Consider the following 17,350-nt stretch of genomic DNA (forward strand, 5'->3'; position numbering starts at 1 on the left):
GCTATCTCGGGGGCATGTGCGCCGGGTCACTTGGGAGCCGTGATTGCCCGGTAACAGAGCAGGACCGTGGGTCTGTATGTTTAAACACACAGATCCAAGTCCTGTCAGGTGAGAGGAGACCGATGGTGTGTTCCCAGTACAGAGGAACATCGATTGGTCTCCTCCCCTTGTGAGTCCCCTCCCCCCCACAGTTAGAATCACTCCCTAGGATACACAATTAACCCCTTGATTGCCCCCTAGTGTTAACCTTTTCCCTGCCAAGTCACATTTACACAGTAATCAGTTTTTATAGCACTGATCGCTGTATAAATGTGAATGGTCCCAAAATAGTGTCAAAATTGTCCAATATGTCCGCCGCAATGTCACGGTCACAATAAATATCGTAGTTTGCCGCAATTAAAAAATATTGTGTTTTTTTCAAAATTGTCGCTCTTTTTTTGTTTATAGCGCAAAAAAACAAGAACCGCAGAGGTGATCAAATACCACCAAAGGAAAGCTCTATTTGTGGTGGGGGGGAATCATAAAACTTTTATTTGGGTACAGTGTTGCATGACCGCGCAATTGTCATTCAAAGTGCGACAGCGCTGAAAACAAAAAATTGGCCTGGGCAGGAAGGGGGTGAAAATGCCCGGTATTGAGGTGGTTAGACTCTGGTGATGGGTTAGAGGCTCCCAGGAGTTTGTAGAGCGGGTCTCTGCAGAGACTCTGGTGATGGGTTAGAGGCTCCCAGGAGTTTGTAGAGCGGGTCTCTGCAGACTGGTGATGGGTTAGAGGCTCCCAGGAGTTTGTAGAGCGGGTCTCTGCAGACTCTGGTGATGGGTTAGAGGCTCCCAGGAGTTTGTAGAACGGGTCTCTGCAGACTCTGGTGATGGGTTAGAGGCTCCCAGGAGTTTGTAGAACGGGTCTCTGCAGACTGGTGATGGGTTAGAGGCTCCCAGGAGTTTGTAGAACGGGTCTCTGCAGACTGGTGATGGGTTAGAGGCTCCCAGGAGTTTGTAGAACGGGTCTCTGCAGACTCTGGTGATGGGTTAGAGGCTCCCAGGAGTTTGTAGAGCGGGTCTCTGCAGACTCTGGTGATGGGTTAGAGGCTCCCAGGAGTTTGTAGAACGGGTCTCTGCAGACTCTGGTGATGGGTTAGAGGCTCCCAGGAGTTTGTAGAGCGGGTCTCTGCAGACTCTGGTGATGGGTTAGAGGCTCCCAGGAGTTTGTAGAACGGGTCTCTGCAGACTCTGGTGATGGGTTAGAGGCTCCCAGGAGTTTGTAGAACGGGTCTCTGCAGACTCTGGTGATGGGTTAGAGGCTCCCAGGAGTTTGTAGAGCGGGTCTCTGCAGACTCTGGTGATGGGTTAGAGGCTCCCAGGAGTTTGTAGAGCGGGTCTCTGCAGACTCTGGTGATGGGTTAGAGGCTCCCAGGAGTTTGTAGAGCGGGTCTCTGCAGACTATGGTGATGGGTTAGAGGCTCCCAGGAGTTTGTAGAGCGGGTCTCTGCAGACTCTGGTGATGGGTTAGAGGCTCCCAGGAGTTTGTAGAACGGGTCTCTGCAGACTCTGGTGATGGGTTAGAGACTCCCAGGAGTTTGTAGAGCGGGTCTCTGCAGACTCTGGTGATGGGTTAGAGGCTCCCAGGAGTTTGTAGAGCGGGTCTCTGCAGAGACTCTGGTGATGGGTTAGAGGCTCCCAGGAGTTTGTAGAGCGGGTCTCTGCAGACTATGGTGATGGGTTAGAGGCTCCCAGGAGTTTGTAGAACGGGTCTCTGCAGACTCTGGTGATGGGTTAGAGACTCCCAGGAGTTTGTAGAGCGGGTCTCTGCAGACTCTGGTGATGGGTTAGAGGCTCCCAGGAGTTTGTAGAGCGGGTCTCTGCAGACTCTGGTGATGGGTTAGAGGCTCCCAGGAGTTTGTAGAACGGGTCTCTGCAGACTCTGGTGATGGGTTAGAGGCTCCCAGGAGTTTGTAGAACAGGTCTCTGCAGACTCTGGTGATGGGTTAGAGGCTCCCAGGAGTTTGTAGAGCGGGTCTCTGCAGACTCTGGTGATGGGTTAGAGGCTCCCAGGAGTTTGTAGAGCGGGTCTCTGGAGACTCTGGTGATGGGTTAGAGGCTCCCAGGAGTTTGTAGAGCGGGTCTCTGCAGAGACTCTGGTGATGGGTTAGAGGCTCCCAGGAGTTTGTAGAACGGGTCTCTGCAGACTCTGGTGATGGGTTAGAGGCTCCCAGGAGTTTGTAGAGCGGGTCTCTGGAGACTCTGGTGATGGGTTAGAGGCTCCCAGGAGTTTGTAGAGCGGGTCTCTGCAGACTCTGGTGATGGGTTAGAGGCTCCCAGGAGTTTGTAGAGCGGGTCTCTGGAGACTCTGGTGATGGGTTAGAGGCTCCCAGGAGTTTGTAGAGCGGGTCTCTGCAGAGACTCTGGTGATGGGTTAGAGGCTCCCAGGAGTTTGTAGAACGGGTCTCTGCAGACTCTGGTGATGGGTTAGAGGCTCCCAGGAGTTTGTAGAACGGGTCTCTGCAGACTCTGGTGATGGGTTAGAGGCTCCCAGGAGTTTGTAGAGCGGGTCTCTGCAGACTATGGTGATGGGTTAGAGGCTCCCAGGAGTTTGTAGAGCGGGTCTCTGCAGACTCTGGTGATGGGTTAGAGGCTCCCAGGAGTTTGTAGAGCGGGTCTCTGCAGACTATGGTGATGGGTTAGAGGCTCCCAGGAGTTTGTAGAACGGGTCTCTGCAGACTCTGGTGATGGGTTAGAGGCTCCCAGGAGTTTGTAGAACAGGTCTCTGCAGACTCTGGTGATGGGTTAGAGGCTCCCAGGAGTTTGTAGAACGGGTCTCTGCAGACTCTGGTGATGGGTTAGAGGCTCCCAGGAGTTTGTAGAACGGGTCTCTGCAGACTCTGGTGATGGGTTAGAGGCTCCCAGGAGTTTGTAGAGCGGGTCTCTGCAGACTCTGGTGATGGGTTAGAGGCTCCCAGGAGTTTGTAGAACGGGTCTCTGCAGACTCTGGTGATGGGTTAGAGGCTCCCAGGAGTTTGTAGAACGGGTCTCTGCAGACTCTGGTGATGGGTTAGAGGCTCCCAGGAGTTTGTAGAGCGGGTCTCTGGAGACTCTGGTGATGGGTTAGAGGCTCCCAGGAGTTTGTAGAGCGGGTCTCTGCAGACTCTGGTGATGGGTTAGAGGCTCCCAGGAGTTTGTAGAGCGGGTCTCTGCAGACTATGGTGATGGGTTAGAGGCTCCCAGGAGTTTGTAGAACGGGTCTCTGCAGACTCTGGTGATGGGTTAGAGGCTCCCAGGAGTTTGTAGAGCGGGTCTCTGCAGACTCTGGTGATGGGTTAGAGACTCCCAGGAGTTTGTAGAGCGGGTCTCTGCAGACTCTGGTGATGGGTTAGAGGCTCCCAGGAGTTTGTAGAGCGGGTCTCTGCAGACTCTGGTGATGGGTTAGAGACTCCCAGGAGTTTGTAGAGCGGGTCTCTGCAGACTCTGGTGATGGGTTAGAGGCTCCCAGGAGTTTGTAGAACGGGTCTCTGCAGACTCTGGTGATGGGTTAGAGGCTCCCAGGAGTTTGTAGAGCGGGTCTCTGCAGACTCTGGTGATGGGTTAGAGGCTCCCAGGAGTTTGTAGAGCGGGTCTCTGCAGAGACTCTGGTGATGGGTTAGAGGCTCCCAGGAGTTTGTAGAACGGGTCTCTGCAGACTCTGGTGATGGGTTAGAGGCTCCCAGGAGTTTGTAGAGCGGGTCTCTGCAGAGACTCTGGTGATGGGTTAGAGGCTCCCAGGAGTTTGTAGAACGGGTCTCTGCAGACTCTGGTGATGGGTTAGAGGCTCCCAGGAGTTTGTAGAGCGGGTCTCTGCAGACTCTGGTGATGGGTTAGAGGCTCCCAGGAGTTTGTAGAGCGGGTCTCTGGAGACTCTGGTGATGGGTTAGAGGCTCCCAGGAGTTTGTAGAGCGGGTCTCTGCAGACTCTGGTGATGGGTTAGAGGCTCCCAGGAGTTTGTAGAGTGGGTCTCTGCAGACTCTGGTGATGGGTTAGAGGCTCCCAGGAGTTTGTAGAGCGGGTCTCTGCAGACTATGGTGATGGGTTAGAGGCTCCCAGGAGTTTGTAGAACGGGTCTCTGCAGACTCTGGTGATGGGTTAGAGGCTCCCAGGAGTTTGTAGAGCGGGTCTCTGCAGAGACTCTGGTGATGGGTTAGAGGCTCCCAGGAGTTTGTAGAGCGGGTCTCTGCAGACTCTGGTGATGGGTTAGAGACTCCCAGGAGTTTGTAGAGCGGGTCTCTGCAGACTCTGGTGATGGGTTAGAGGCTCCCAGGAGTTTGTAGAACGGGTCTCTGCAGACTCTGGTGATGGGTTAGAGGCTCCCAGGAGTTTGTAGAGCGGGTCTCTGCAGACTCTGGTGATGGGTTAGAGGCTCCCAGGAGTTTGTAGAGCGGGTCTCTGCAGACTCTGGTGATGGGTTAGAGGCTCCCAGGAGTTTGTAGAACGGGTCTCTGCAGACTCTGGTGATGGGTTAGAGGCTCCCAGGAGTTTGTAGAACGGGTCTCTGCAGACTCTGGTGATGGGTTAGAGGCTCCCAGGAGTTTGTAGAGCGGGTCTCTGCAGACTCTGGTGATGGGTTAGAGGCTCCCAGGAGTTTGTAGAGCGGGTCTCTGGAGACTCTGGTGATGGGTTAGAGGCTCCCAGGAGTTTGTAGAGCGGGTCTCTGCAGACTCTGGTGATGGGTTAGAGGCTCCCAGGAGTTTGTAGAGCGGGTCTCTGCAGAGACTCTGGTGATGGGTTAGAGGCTCCCAGGAGTTTGTAGAGCGGGTCTCTGCAGACTGGTGATGGGTTAGAGGCTCCCAGGAGTTTGTAGAACGGGTCTCTGCAGACTCTGGTGATGGGTTAGAGGCTCCCAGGAGTTTGTAGAGCGGGTCTCTGCAGACTCTGGTGATGGGTTAGAGGCTCCCAGGAGTTTGTAGAGCGGGTCTCTGCAGACTCTGGTGATGGGTTAGAGACTCCCAGGAGTTTGTAGAGCGGGTCTCTGCAGACTCTGGTGATGGGTTAGAGGCTCCCAGGAGTTTGTAGAGCGGGTCTCTGCAGACTCTGGTGATGGGTTAGAGACTCCCAGGAGTTTGTAGAGCGGGTCTCTGCAGACTCTGGTGATGGGTTAGAGGCTCCCAGGAGTTTGTAGAGCGGGTCTCTGCAGACTCTGGTGATGGGTTAGAGGCTCCCAGGAGTTTGTAGAGCGGGTCTCTGCAGACTCTGGTGATGGGTTAGAGGCTCCCAGGAGTTTGTAGAACGGGTCTCTGCAGACTCTGGTGATGGGTTAGGGGCTCCCAGGAGTTTGTAGAACGGGTCTCTGCAGACTCTGGTGATGGGTTAGGGGCTCCCAGGAGTTTGTAGAGCGGGTCTCTGCAGACTCTGGTGATGGGTTAGAGGCTCCCAGGAGTTTGTAGAACGGGTCTCTGCAGACTCTGGTGATGGGTTAGAGGCTCCCAGGAGTTTGTAGAGCGGGTCTCTGCAGAGACTCTGGTGATGGGTTAGAGGCTCCCAGGAGTTTGTAGAGCGGGTCTCTGCAGACTCTGGTGATGGGTTAGAGGCTCCCAGGAGTTTGTAGAACGGGTCTCTGCAGACTCTGGTGATGGGTTAGGGGCTCCCAGGAGTTTGTAGAACGGGTCTCTGCAGACTCTGGTGATGGGTTAGGGGCTCCCAGGAGTTTGTAGAGCGGGTCTCTGCAGAGACTCTGGTGATGGGTTAGAGGCTCCCAGGAGTTTGTAGAACGGGTCTCTGCAGACTCTGGTGATGGGTTAGAGGCTCCCAGGAGTTTGTAGAGCGGGTCTCTGCAGAGACTCTGGTGATGGGTTAGAGGCTCCCAGGAGTTTGTAGAACGGGTCTCTGCAGACTCTGGTGATGGGTTAGAGGCTCCCAGGAGTTTGTAGAACGGGTCTCTGCAGACTCTGGTGATGGGTTAGAGACTCCCAGGAGTTTGTAGAGCGGGTCTCTGCAGACTCTGGTGATGGGTTAGAGACTCCCAGGAGTTTGTAGAGCTCAGCCGACCAGCTGTCTCAAGGAGAAGGGCCCAGAGTCACCCAACAGCTGTGAGGAAGTCGCTGCCAAGGCGGGCGCACTGCAAGCAGAGGAGAAAGTCTGATGCCAATCCGTGTGACTGATTGCTGCAATTTCGTACAATTAAACGTATTCACATGCAAATCCCCCCTCCCCCCCCCCCCTGGATAAGTGATCCATCCAATTCACTGACAGTGTTTTCTGTAGCAGGACTGGAGGGCACTTCCCGAAATTGGAGTGGGTAACCTGCTTATATCAATGTGTTCATCAATAGCAGCTAGACGCTTGAGACAAACCATTTAACACTGACAGGGGTGCTTACAATGATCATGTTTTATTCATTCATGTTAAACCTTTATCCCAAAAGACAAAAACAGATGCTGGAACTGCTTGTGTAAGTGGAGTTTGGCTTCAATTTGTTAGTGTATCTAACTCTGCTAGTACATCTAACATTCCCCTTCCCCCCAGACTGACAATGCTGCTGTCCAAAGCTGCTCCTTCATCCAGAGTGGAGGTAATTAAATACAGGAGGCGTGTTACTGGCCAGATCACCAGGTAAAAAAAAGAAAAGAAAACGAATGCAGCCACCACCCGACCCCTTACCACATGATCAGCTGTCAGCCAATGACAGCTGATCATGTGATGTAAAGAGAGCCGGTAATCGACTACTTTTCCTACTCACGCTGATAGCGTTAGGAGAAAAAAAAAGCCGATCACCGGCAGAAGACAGCGGGACATCGGTCTCGATCAGGGCGAGCTGCAGGCAGCTCATCTGTGTAATTGTGTGCCACCTACCAGTGCCCACAAGTGCCCCCTATCAGTGCCCACAGTGCCACCTATCAGTGCCCACAGTGCAACATCTAATCAGTGCCTCAAACAGTGATGCCCATCATTGTCACCTACCAGTGCCTGTCATTGTCACCTACCAGTGCCTGTCCCAACCAGTGCCGCCTTATCTGTCCCAATCAGTGCCGCCTTATCTGTCCCAATCAGTGCCGCCTTATCTGTCCCCATCAGTGCCGCTGTATCTGTCACCTACCAGTGCCTGTCATTGTCATCTACCAGTGCCCGTCAGTGCCACCTATCAATGCCCATCAGTACCATCTATCTGTGCCCATCAGTGCCGCCTTATCTGTCCCCATCAGTGCCGCCGTATCTGTCCCCATCAGTGCCGTCTTATCTGTCCCCATCAGTGCCGCCTTATCTGTCCCAATCAGTGCCTCCTTATCTGTCCCCATCAGTGCCGCCTTATCTGTCCCAATCAGTGCCGCCTTATCTGTCCCCATCAGTGCCGCTGTATCTGTCACCTACCAGTGCCTGTCATTGTCATCTACCAGTGCCCGTCAGTGCCACCTATCAATGCCCATCAGTACCATCTATCTGTGCCCATCAGTGCCGCCTTATCTGTCCCCATCAGTGCCGCCGTATCTGTCCCCATCAGTGCCGTCTTATCTGTCCCCATCAGTGCCGCCTTATCTGTCCCAATCAGTGCCGCCTTATCTGTCCCAATCAGTGCCGCCTTATCTGTCCCCATCAGTGCCGCCTTATCTGTGCCTATCAGTGCCCACCAGTGCCGCCTCATCAGCGCATATCAATAAAGGAGAAGAATTACCTGTTGCAAAAAAATTAACAAAATATAAAACATGATTTTTTTTTCAAAATTTTCCAGCTTTTTTTGTTTGTTTAGCAAAAACATAACAGTCAGTGAGCACAATCTATTCAAACAAAAGGAGATGCATCACAAAAGCCATACTGATGCAGGAGTTATAGGGGGTTAAACAAATGCAGTGTGAAGGCATCATATCACTTCTTCACAACTTCCCAAATGTCTCTGAAAAGTGCTCCAAATGCTGATCGCTTTTCAGAGGTCTAGCAATTTAGCCACACATCTAAGCTTTGCCTAAGAGGGAACTTTGTACAGCCTTTCTCCTTCTGTTGGCTGCATCTCAGGGACAGGAAATGAGCGGAATCTTCCCCTTGGGAAACGATAAGAAGCAAGGTTTTTAACCCTTCCCTAAAACTTTACTATATATATACACAACACACAGTACACTTCAACTGTGTTATTTTACAATCATTTCTTTGTTAAAGTTTTTTTTTTTAAGCCACAAAGTCACTTAAAGCTACAAAGTAAGTACACAGAACTCTCATGATTGTCTGATCGGTGTAACTAATCCATAATTGCACAATGCAGTTACTATATATATCCTTGTATTCAAGTCAGCTGGTAGTTCATCTAATGGCCGCTAGGTGGCGCTGTCCCCCACATGGAAATTACAGCAATCATATCTTTGCTGTACTGAGAGCAATATTTGAACTTTCATTGCTGACCTCCTTCTTGCCTGGCTGCCTCTGGATTACATTTTTGGCCTCAACCCTTAAAGGAGTCACTTTGATAGATCTGAGCATGCGATGTCCACAGGATCACTCGCCATAACGTGTCGACAGCTTTGCACTCCCTTTAAGCATCGCTGAGATATTTTCTGGCATTTCTTCCCAACCAGTGTCTTCTTTCTTCACCCATTGGGCAGTCCGGGATAATGTAATTCCCATGGATGCCCACCAGAGCTATGCCACCCAGCTCCAGCGTACAAAGAACAGTCGCTGCACATGTGCCACGGGCCGGGCCCTGTACACACAAAATGCCAAGAGTTTCTTTTACCAAAAATAAATTAATTCACATTTTTAAAATGTGACTGTTTTCCATTCTTATGCTTTTTAGAGCTGTTTTTGGAGGACGGGGATAGTATAGACCGGGGTAATAAACTGATATTCAAGGAGGGTCAGTCGCAAACATTTTCTTCCAGCTGAGGTCCGAATCTCAAGTTTGTGCTATAACTCTGAGATTGTAGTCCTATGTCAGTCAAAAGTATATCAAGTTCCCCCATCAGTATGCTCTCTTACAACAGGTGCCCTCATCAGAGTGCTCTTTTACATCAGGTGCCCCTTTACCTTAGATACCCCCATCAGAGTGCTGCTTTACATCAGATGCCCCATCAGAGGGCCCTGTTACATCAGTTGTCCCCATCCGAGTGCCCTCTTACATCAGGTGCCCCCATCAGAGTGCCCCTTTCCATTAGGTGCCCCTATTAGAGTGCCCTCTTACATCAGGTGCTCCCATCAGAGTACCCTTTTACATCAGGTTTCATCATCAGAGTGTCCCTTTACATCGAGTGCCCCTTTACATCAGGTGCCTCCATCAGAATGCCTATTTACTTCAGGTGCCCCCATCAGAGTGCCACTTTACATCAGGCACCCACATCAGAGTGTCCTCTTACATTAGGTGCCCCATCAGAGTGCCCTCTTACATCAGGTGCCCCCATCAGAGAGCCCCTTTACATCAGGCACCCACATCAGTGTGTCCTCTTACATCAGGTGCCCCATCAGAATGCCCCTTTACCTCAGGTGCCCCCATCAGAGTGCCACTTTACATCAGGCACCCACATCAGAGTGTCCTCTTACATTAGGTGCCCCCATCAGAGAGCCCCTTTACATCAGGTGTCCCCTATTAGATTGCAGAGTGCCTTTTTCATCACTCTTTCTTCACACTTCCAAGTGCCTTTTATATCAGGTGCCACATCAAAGTGACCTTTACATCAGTTGCCTCCATAAGAGTGTCCTCTTACATCAGGTACCCCATCAGAGTGCTTCATTTTATCAGGTGCCCCATGAGAGTGCCCCTTTACATCATGTGCCCCCATCACTGTGCCCCTTTACATCATGTGCCCCCATCACTGTGCCCCTGTACATCTTGTGCCCCCATCACTGTGCCCCTTTACATCAGGTTCCCCAAATCAGAGTGCCTCTTTACATCAGGTGCCCCATCAGAGTGCCTCTTTACATCAGTTGCCACCATAAGAGTACCCTCTTACATCAGGTGCCCAATCAGAGTGCCCCCTTAGATCAAGTGCCCCCATCATAGTTCCCTTAAAACATGTTGAGCTGTGCTTTTACCACCACACCTACTTGCTACTCCCGTTAGCTGCAGAGGCAGAGGTTTGGGGGTGTACACATGCCGTGGCCACTATGCAAAGCAAACATTTTATACCCCATCATATTCGTCAAACGTACCTCCCATTGAACACAACCCATTCAAGTGAATAGGGCCGCTCGCTAGTGCAAAGATAAGGGGTTAAAGCAAGCGGGGAGGAGGCGATACATCAACTCCCCACTGCTTGTCAAATTCTCTCTGAAGACACTGCTAGTGTGAATGAGCCCTTAGGGATTCCTCATTTCATTTGCTATGAGGCCAACTGAGTTCATCTTTGCAGTCTATATATACACACAGATAGATAGATAGATAGATAGATAGATAGATAGATAGATAGATAGATAGATAGATAGATAGATAGATAGATAGATAGATAGATAGATAGATAGATAGATAGATAGATAGATAGATAGATAGATAGATAGATAGATAGATAGATAGATAGATAGATAGATAGATAGATAGATAGATAGATAGATAGATAGATAGATAGATATTAGTTCAGTGCAATTCCATGGGTCAGCTCACTGGGCAACATGGCTGATACATTTGAAAGTCTTTTCCATAGAATTTTTTCAACCATCCACAATTTGTACACACATAGTGGGGTCAATTCAGACAGGGGGCAATTAACCTACCAGCATGCCTTTGAAGTGTAGGAGGAAACCAGAGAACCTGGAGAAAACCCATACAAGCACAGGGAGAGCATGCAAACTTGATGCAGATAGTGTCCTGGCTGAGATTTGAGCCAAGAACCCCCGGCGCTACATAAGGATTAACCATTAGTAGGCAAACTACTCATCCTCTAATATACAGATGACCACTAGAGGGAGTATTTACAATGTTCATATTACAGGACAGTGAGCAAAATGTATAAATCATGTCACAAATTGTGTGAAAGCTGCTGCAGGTATGACTCCCATCAGTCAAAGATGGTGCTGGACACATGGCTGACGAGTCCTTCTTCAATTAATAATAGAAATACATTGTGACAGGATATTACATCATAAGCAATGTAGTTCCACAAGAAGGAACAGACATTAAAGTGGAATAAAAAAAAAAAAAAACAATTCAATTGATGACAGGAAGGACGCTATTGGTCTCTTCTGTCATAAACCTTTCTCCCTGCATGTCTGTGCTTGTGTACACTGAACTGCGCATGCGCAGCTCAGCTCAGCATACATTTGCAGCACAGACAATGTGACTCCTGTGCACGTGTGCAGGAGTGATGACATCCTGGCCTGGCCAACCAAATTGCCCAAGCATCAGAACCTAAAAGAAAGATGGCAGCACCCGTGATCGTCGGAAAATCTGCCATAATATGCTTATTTTCTGTACATACTAGCACTTTTTGCTGCAGTGGTTTAATTCCCCTTCAAACATGCATGATATTAACACTGCCACCTAGTGGCAGGACTATTAAAACACAGATTACATATGAAAATGGTTGTTGCACCTAAGCTTGCATAAACAGCATGCTAACAAAAATTATATTTGGGGAAAATGCTGCAAAATGGGTTCAAAATCTGCACAAAACTGAAAACTGAAAACAGTCCCCTTTAAAACTGAGGCTTTTTTGGGGGAAAAGTGGAATCAGTTAGTATTTCTTGGGTTTTGATGGTAGATCGGCTTAGTATAAATTGCTTCTTTAGTAATTTGTTCAGCACTTAGCACATATTGGTTACTTATGGAGCCTCAGGCTAATGAACTTAGTTTGTATTAAGTGTGCTGCCTATTAAAGAACATGTTCTCATTACGATTCAAGGACAGCGTTTGGTATTCCGGAGAGCGCGCATATGCAGATTTATAGAGCATTCCGGGCATGGCGGCTCCTCTCCAGCTTCCTACGCCGAGTCCGAGCAAACAGAGCAGGACCACTTAACTACAAGTCTAGATGTAAATGCTTATTAAATCCGATGTTACCTTTCATTATATTTTGCTTATTCAGTAAGTAAGTGGAAAGACATGAATATAGGATATGCAAAGTGAAGTTACCCCACAACAACCTGGCTCAGCTCTTAAAAAGACCCTTAAAATGTTTGCAGGTAAAAGCACAAAAATAATCAAGTATTTTAGATGCTTACTTGCAGCATTTATCTGTTCTATAAACCTTTTTCACTGGCCTTTGAACGTGCTAAATAAAATTGACTACCAAATGAGATTCAATTCCCTAGCACTACCCCCTTTCTCTTGCCATGTTATAGCCCGCTCTGTGTCTGGCCTAAATTGCTCCAAGGCCCCCTGAGAGCCTCAGCCTCCACAGTGCCCCCAACCTTACATAATGGTCTACACTGCTCTCAAGTCCTCTAAAGAGCCCTCAGCCGCCACAATGTTCCCCAACCTTCCATAATGGGCTACAGTACTCCCAGGCCATCTAAAGAGCCCTCACCCTCCACATTGCACCTAACCTTCAATAATGGCCTACAGTGCTCCCGGGCTCCCTAAGAGACCTCAGCCTCCACAGTGCCCCCATGCCTAATGGTCTACATTGCTCTCAAGTCCCCTAGAGAGCCCTCACCATCCACAGTGCCCCCAACCTTCCATAATTGGCCTAAATTGCTCCAAGGCCCCCTGAGAGCCTCAGCCTCCGAAGTGCCCCCAACCTTTCACAATGGTCTGCACTGCTTTCAAGTTCTCTAAAGAGCCCTTAGCCTCCACAATGTTCCCCAACCTTCCATAATGACCTACAGTACTCCCAGGCCATCTAAAGACCCCTTACCCTCCACATTGCCCCTAACCTTCATCGTGGCCATTGATGGTGGAGCCCCAGAGCTATTGATGGTGGGGCCCAGTGCCCTAATGAATTACTGTGTCCAGTAGAGATCTAGAGGCATGAGGCATCACTGAGCCCGGCAAGGAGCCAGGCATCCAACATTTTCAGAAGTGATTGGATGTAAGCAGTTTGTTGTCTGCAAAAGAGTGAAGTTTGATGAACGGAATCAGGAAAGCAGAATATAGAACTTTCTCTTCTGCAGCTGATGTGAAGACATCTACACTAATTCTGATGCAAATGAAGCAGAGAACAAAAGAAAGACTCAGAGGAGACGGCTTGGAACCTAACAATAATGGAAGGACAAGGAAGGCCCAGTGGCCTAATGGATAAGGCGTCAGCCTCCGGAGCTGAAGATTGTGGGTTCAAGTCCCATCTGGGTCGTTCTGTTTATGTTGGTAAACATAATAGAATCCATTTCAACTACCAGATCATCCTTGGCTACTTGTCAGGCACTCTTTAAATGCACTCCACAGTCAAACCTATATTAGCAAATGTGTTAAGCAGAACTTTTTGAATCTGAAAGCCTATCAGATGCAAATAACACAGCAAGCAAAATAAAAACCCAGGCTGCCTCTCAAAATGGCTCCGTGGCATAATGGATAAGGTGTCAGTGTTAGAAGCTGAAGAGTCAAGGTTCAAGTCTGAGTGAGTTGCTGTGCTTGTTGGTATACATAATGGGCTCTCTTCCAGTACCAAGGTCTTTCTTCAAGTCCATTTTGGATGGAATAGCCCCACATGTTACAATCCAACAAGGAAAGGGAATACCTCTCATAATGGGCACAGTGGGTATGCAGACTTGAGCTCTCTAGCCTTAGCTGCTGTGCACCCATCTTTCACACCACCTGGGCTGGACTTACCATTGGGCTTGACTGGGCTCAAGCCCATGGGCCCCGGCAGTTTAAGTTGAATTTTTTTCAATAGTATGCCAGTCATTTAATTTTTCATTTAAAGTGTGTTGATTGGTCTAGCATTTTTACCTGTTCTAGGGACATTGATCATTTTTGTCCTCCTTCCAAGTAGACAAACTCTCTTTCTTTTATAATTACCATTGTGAAGCTATTTTTGCAATATTATGCCCGGTGTCTGTCCTTTTGCTGGATGTGGCATGTTACTTTGTCTCCAATTGCTGGATTTGCCCTTTGAATACATTGCACTCTGACTTGTGTCAGTGCTTTTTTGTGCCCATGCGCAGCATACATCATGTCCTTCGGGACAACGGCACAGCGCTATGTTTACTATTGATGACTACGCGTCATCATTATGTGACGTGGTCGCGATGACGTCATTACGCCCGGTCATTCTTCTGCGCATGTGCGGGCATCCGAATGACACTATTTATAGCTGCAGCGACTACCGATGGACAGACGTGCCGGCTCGTACGGCGGAATTATATGATCCCTCTCCATCTGACAGGTACAGCAGAAGCTTTTTCCTTGCCAGGCTCTTTGTGGTGATATTGGGTTATTTATCCTCATACACACATTACTTTTATGCCGTTTTGCTTCCCTAGGCATACCCCTTTGAAGTGGGAGAACTGTACCCTCCACTTTTCATTATGGGTTGCTTGTACCAGTATTTGAAGATATGGAGAGCAAAGACTTGGAGAAGACAACTTGAAAACCAACCTCAATGGTGTCTACATGGGGGCCCAGTGGCCTAATGGATAAGGCGTCAGCCTCCGGAGCTGAAGATTGTGGGTTCAAGTCCCATCTGGGTCGTTGTTTATGCTACTCTGTTTTCCAGGTATGGATCATGTTGAATAGTTACATTGCTCCAGCTTGGACCACTGAATGTATACATACGCCATACCTGTGGGACCCTTGCAGAAGTAGAGAATCACTGACTCTGCTCTGCCCATCCAATGTTCACTGGAGCACTTGGCTGTAGAGGGCGGTTGGCTCAATCTTCCAGTGGCGTGCTTAGAGGCCTTGCCAATTGCCAGGATTTGGAATCTCTCCAGAGCTATAAGTTATTATCAGAAGGTTTATCTGCATTAGGTGATGGCTTTTCTTGGGGAAAGACAACAGCAATCTTCTTGGAAAGTCAGTCTGACCCATTGATCACTGAGTCATCAGCTGAGTAGATTTGGCCAGTGAATATCAGAGGATTTAGGGACCTGTTACTGTTTCCAATCTGATAAATAAAAAAAACGCCATATTGAGTGCCCATTGTGTCATAAATGTAGGCTCAAGATGCTGCAGCTGATTTGAAGACATCTCCAAAAATTCTGATGCAATTGAACTGTAGAACAAAGACTTGGAGAAGTCTTGCACAACTTGGAACCCAACCTTAACACCTTCATCGCCAAGGCCCAGTGGCCTAATGGATAAGGCGTCAGCCTCCGGAGCTGAAGATTGTGGGTTCAAGTCCCATCTGGGTCGCACTTCATATTTCTCCAATGGTATCCTTATACCTACACCCAGAAAAAAGAATTACAACATACCTATCCTTCATATGGCCAATTCCTACAAAAATTCAACTCCTATGTCACGTCTCTGTCACATCAGTCCCTGCTGAACCAACCAAATTTAGATCTATCTATGGTCAACTTTAGTGTTTTGATTAACTAGTATTAAAGAATTGCATGTTTTTGATAAATTGATGGAATTGATTTCATTTTCCAGTAGGGAATGTCTCCAATAGGGACCAAAAAACTTATTGGTATTTGGAAGACTTTGCAGGGGACTAAGGCTGGCTATAGATGATTCCTTTTTTTGATCAGCCTCAAGGCTGATAAAAAAAAAAAAACAAGCGGATTCGTCCATCCACATTTTTTTTTCTCTATTTTTTTTTCTATAAACCAGGTGGATGGAGGAATCCCCACAACTGACAAATAAAAAAACAGCCATATTGAGTGACCAATGTGTCATAACTGTAGGCTCAAGATATTGGGGCTGATTTGAAGATTTGGAGAACAAAGACTTGGAGAAGACAACTTGAAACCCAACCTCAATGGAGGCAACATAGAGGCCCACAGTGCGGAGACCGCCCTGTCTCTCCTCCGCTCTCCCCTATGGGGAATCGGATGAAGACGGACCGTCTGTCCGTCTTCATCCGATTCGTTCCGCCGGATGGAAGAAACCCCTATTTTTCTTCCGTCCGGCGGAACGAATCGGTCCGAAAAACCGGATCCTGACGGACGCGGATGGTTGCGGACTTTAGCGGATGCTCCATCCGCTAACGGACGCGATCCCATAGGGATGCATTACAAGTCCGTAAACGGACTTGTAATAAGCGGACGAAAGGTCCGCTAATGTGAAAGGGACCTAAAAGTGAAACTTCTGCTCATTGGATTCCCCCCCCCCCTCCGGTGCCACAATCATCACCCTTCGGGTGGCAGAGGATACCCGTCCTTGACCGCGGCCTGTGACAGCAGCGCAGGCCTCCCTCCCCCGGCCCGTGACAACAGCGCAGGCCTCCCTTCCCCAGCCGTCGAGCCAGTAGGAGAGAGGAGGGATGCAGGGGTTGGACAAGAAGGGGTTAAACACAATAGCGCAGTAAAAAAATGTCCCGGGCATACTGATCCATCACAGATGACTAGTACTCCACTTCAACAATAAATGATCCAAGAATTTAAAATCACGTGGGGGACGTTTAAATCATTAAAACAGCTCCGACTTTTGCATAGTATTATATTACAAATAATCTGTACATGTATTGCACAGCAGTGCACTGTCTGCCTATACACAACTCCATACATACGACCCACCCATCCTGTATAAAGCCTGCCTGTTCTTACTGCACTCTAGCAGTTTCTGGAATGGTAGCAATATGTGATTTAATTTCCCGGCTTGGAGTAACTGACATTTACACCGTCACTTTTGCCAGGGTGGAGCCGTAGACCCGTGTTTGCTGCCAAGTAAAGCAAAAATCTAGACGTTGTAAGTTCCCGAATCCCTCAGTAATTGCAGATACTAGAAGAATACATAGTAACAGGTATCATACAAAAACTGTGCTTGGAAACAAAGTCTCAACTGGTTGTGTACAAAGCGCAACAGTAGATATATAATTATTACAAACAGTTACTTTCTTTGTCCATGAACACTGGTACACAGGGCCAGATTCACAACCAGCGGGCGCAACGTAACTTTTCTGATTTAAGTTACACCGCCGCAAATTACACAAGTTAGTGCCCGATCCACAAAGCACTTACCTGGAAATTTGCGGTGGTGTATCCTAAATCAGTCCGGCGCAAGGCGGGCCAATTCAAATGGGGCGAGTCCCATTTAAATTAGGCGCGCTCCCGCGCCGGACGTACTGCGCATGCTCCTGACGCTATTTTCCCGACGTGCTTTGCGCGAAGTTACGTTGCGCCGAGTTTTGTGAATCGCGACAGGTAAAAAAGAGTTGCGGTGGGAAAAATAAAAGATTTGAAAAAAATTCAAAACCGACGCGGGAACGACGGGTATACTTTTGCATGGTAGAGTACGGCAAACTAACACTTACGGCGACTTAACGAAGGGAAAAAGCTTTGTGGATCTCCGTAAGTGCTAATTTGCATACCCGACGCTGGTTTACGACGAGAACTCCCCCCAGCGGCGGCCGCGGTACTGCATCCTAAGATCC

At 48.7% G+C, this 17,350-nt stretch overlaps 1 protein-coding gene and 3 non-coding genes across 4 annotated transcripts in view; all 4 read left to right on the forward strand.

The window, feature by feature from the left end:
* Positions 1 to 17,350, forward strand: part of FRMD4B (FERM domain containing 4B) — a 283,767-nt gene that overhangs the window by 38,754 nt on the left and 227,663 nt on the right. The gene's annotated exons all lie outside the window — the stretch shown is intronic.
* On the forward strand, positions 13,093 to 13,165 carry TRNAR-CCG. The gene has a single exon. It is a non-coding gene; the product is annotated as a tRNA-Arg (tRNA).
* Positions 14,430 to 14,502, forward strand: TRNAR-CCG. Its single transcript has one exon. It is a non-coding gene; the product is annotated as a tRNA-Arg (tRNA).
* TRNAR-CCG lies at positions 15,093 to 15,165 on the forward strand. The gene has a single exon. It is a non-coding gene; the product is annotated as a tRNA-Arg (tRNA).

The sequence above is a fragment of the Rana temporaria genome, chromosome 7, assembly GCF_905171775.1.
Source record: "Rana temporaria chromosome 7, aRanTem1.1, whole genome shotgun sequence".
Taxonomy (NCBI): Eukaryota; Metazoa; Chordata; class Amphibia; order Anura; family Ranidae; genus Rana; species Rana temporaria.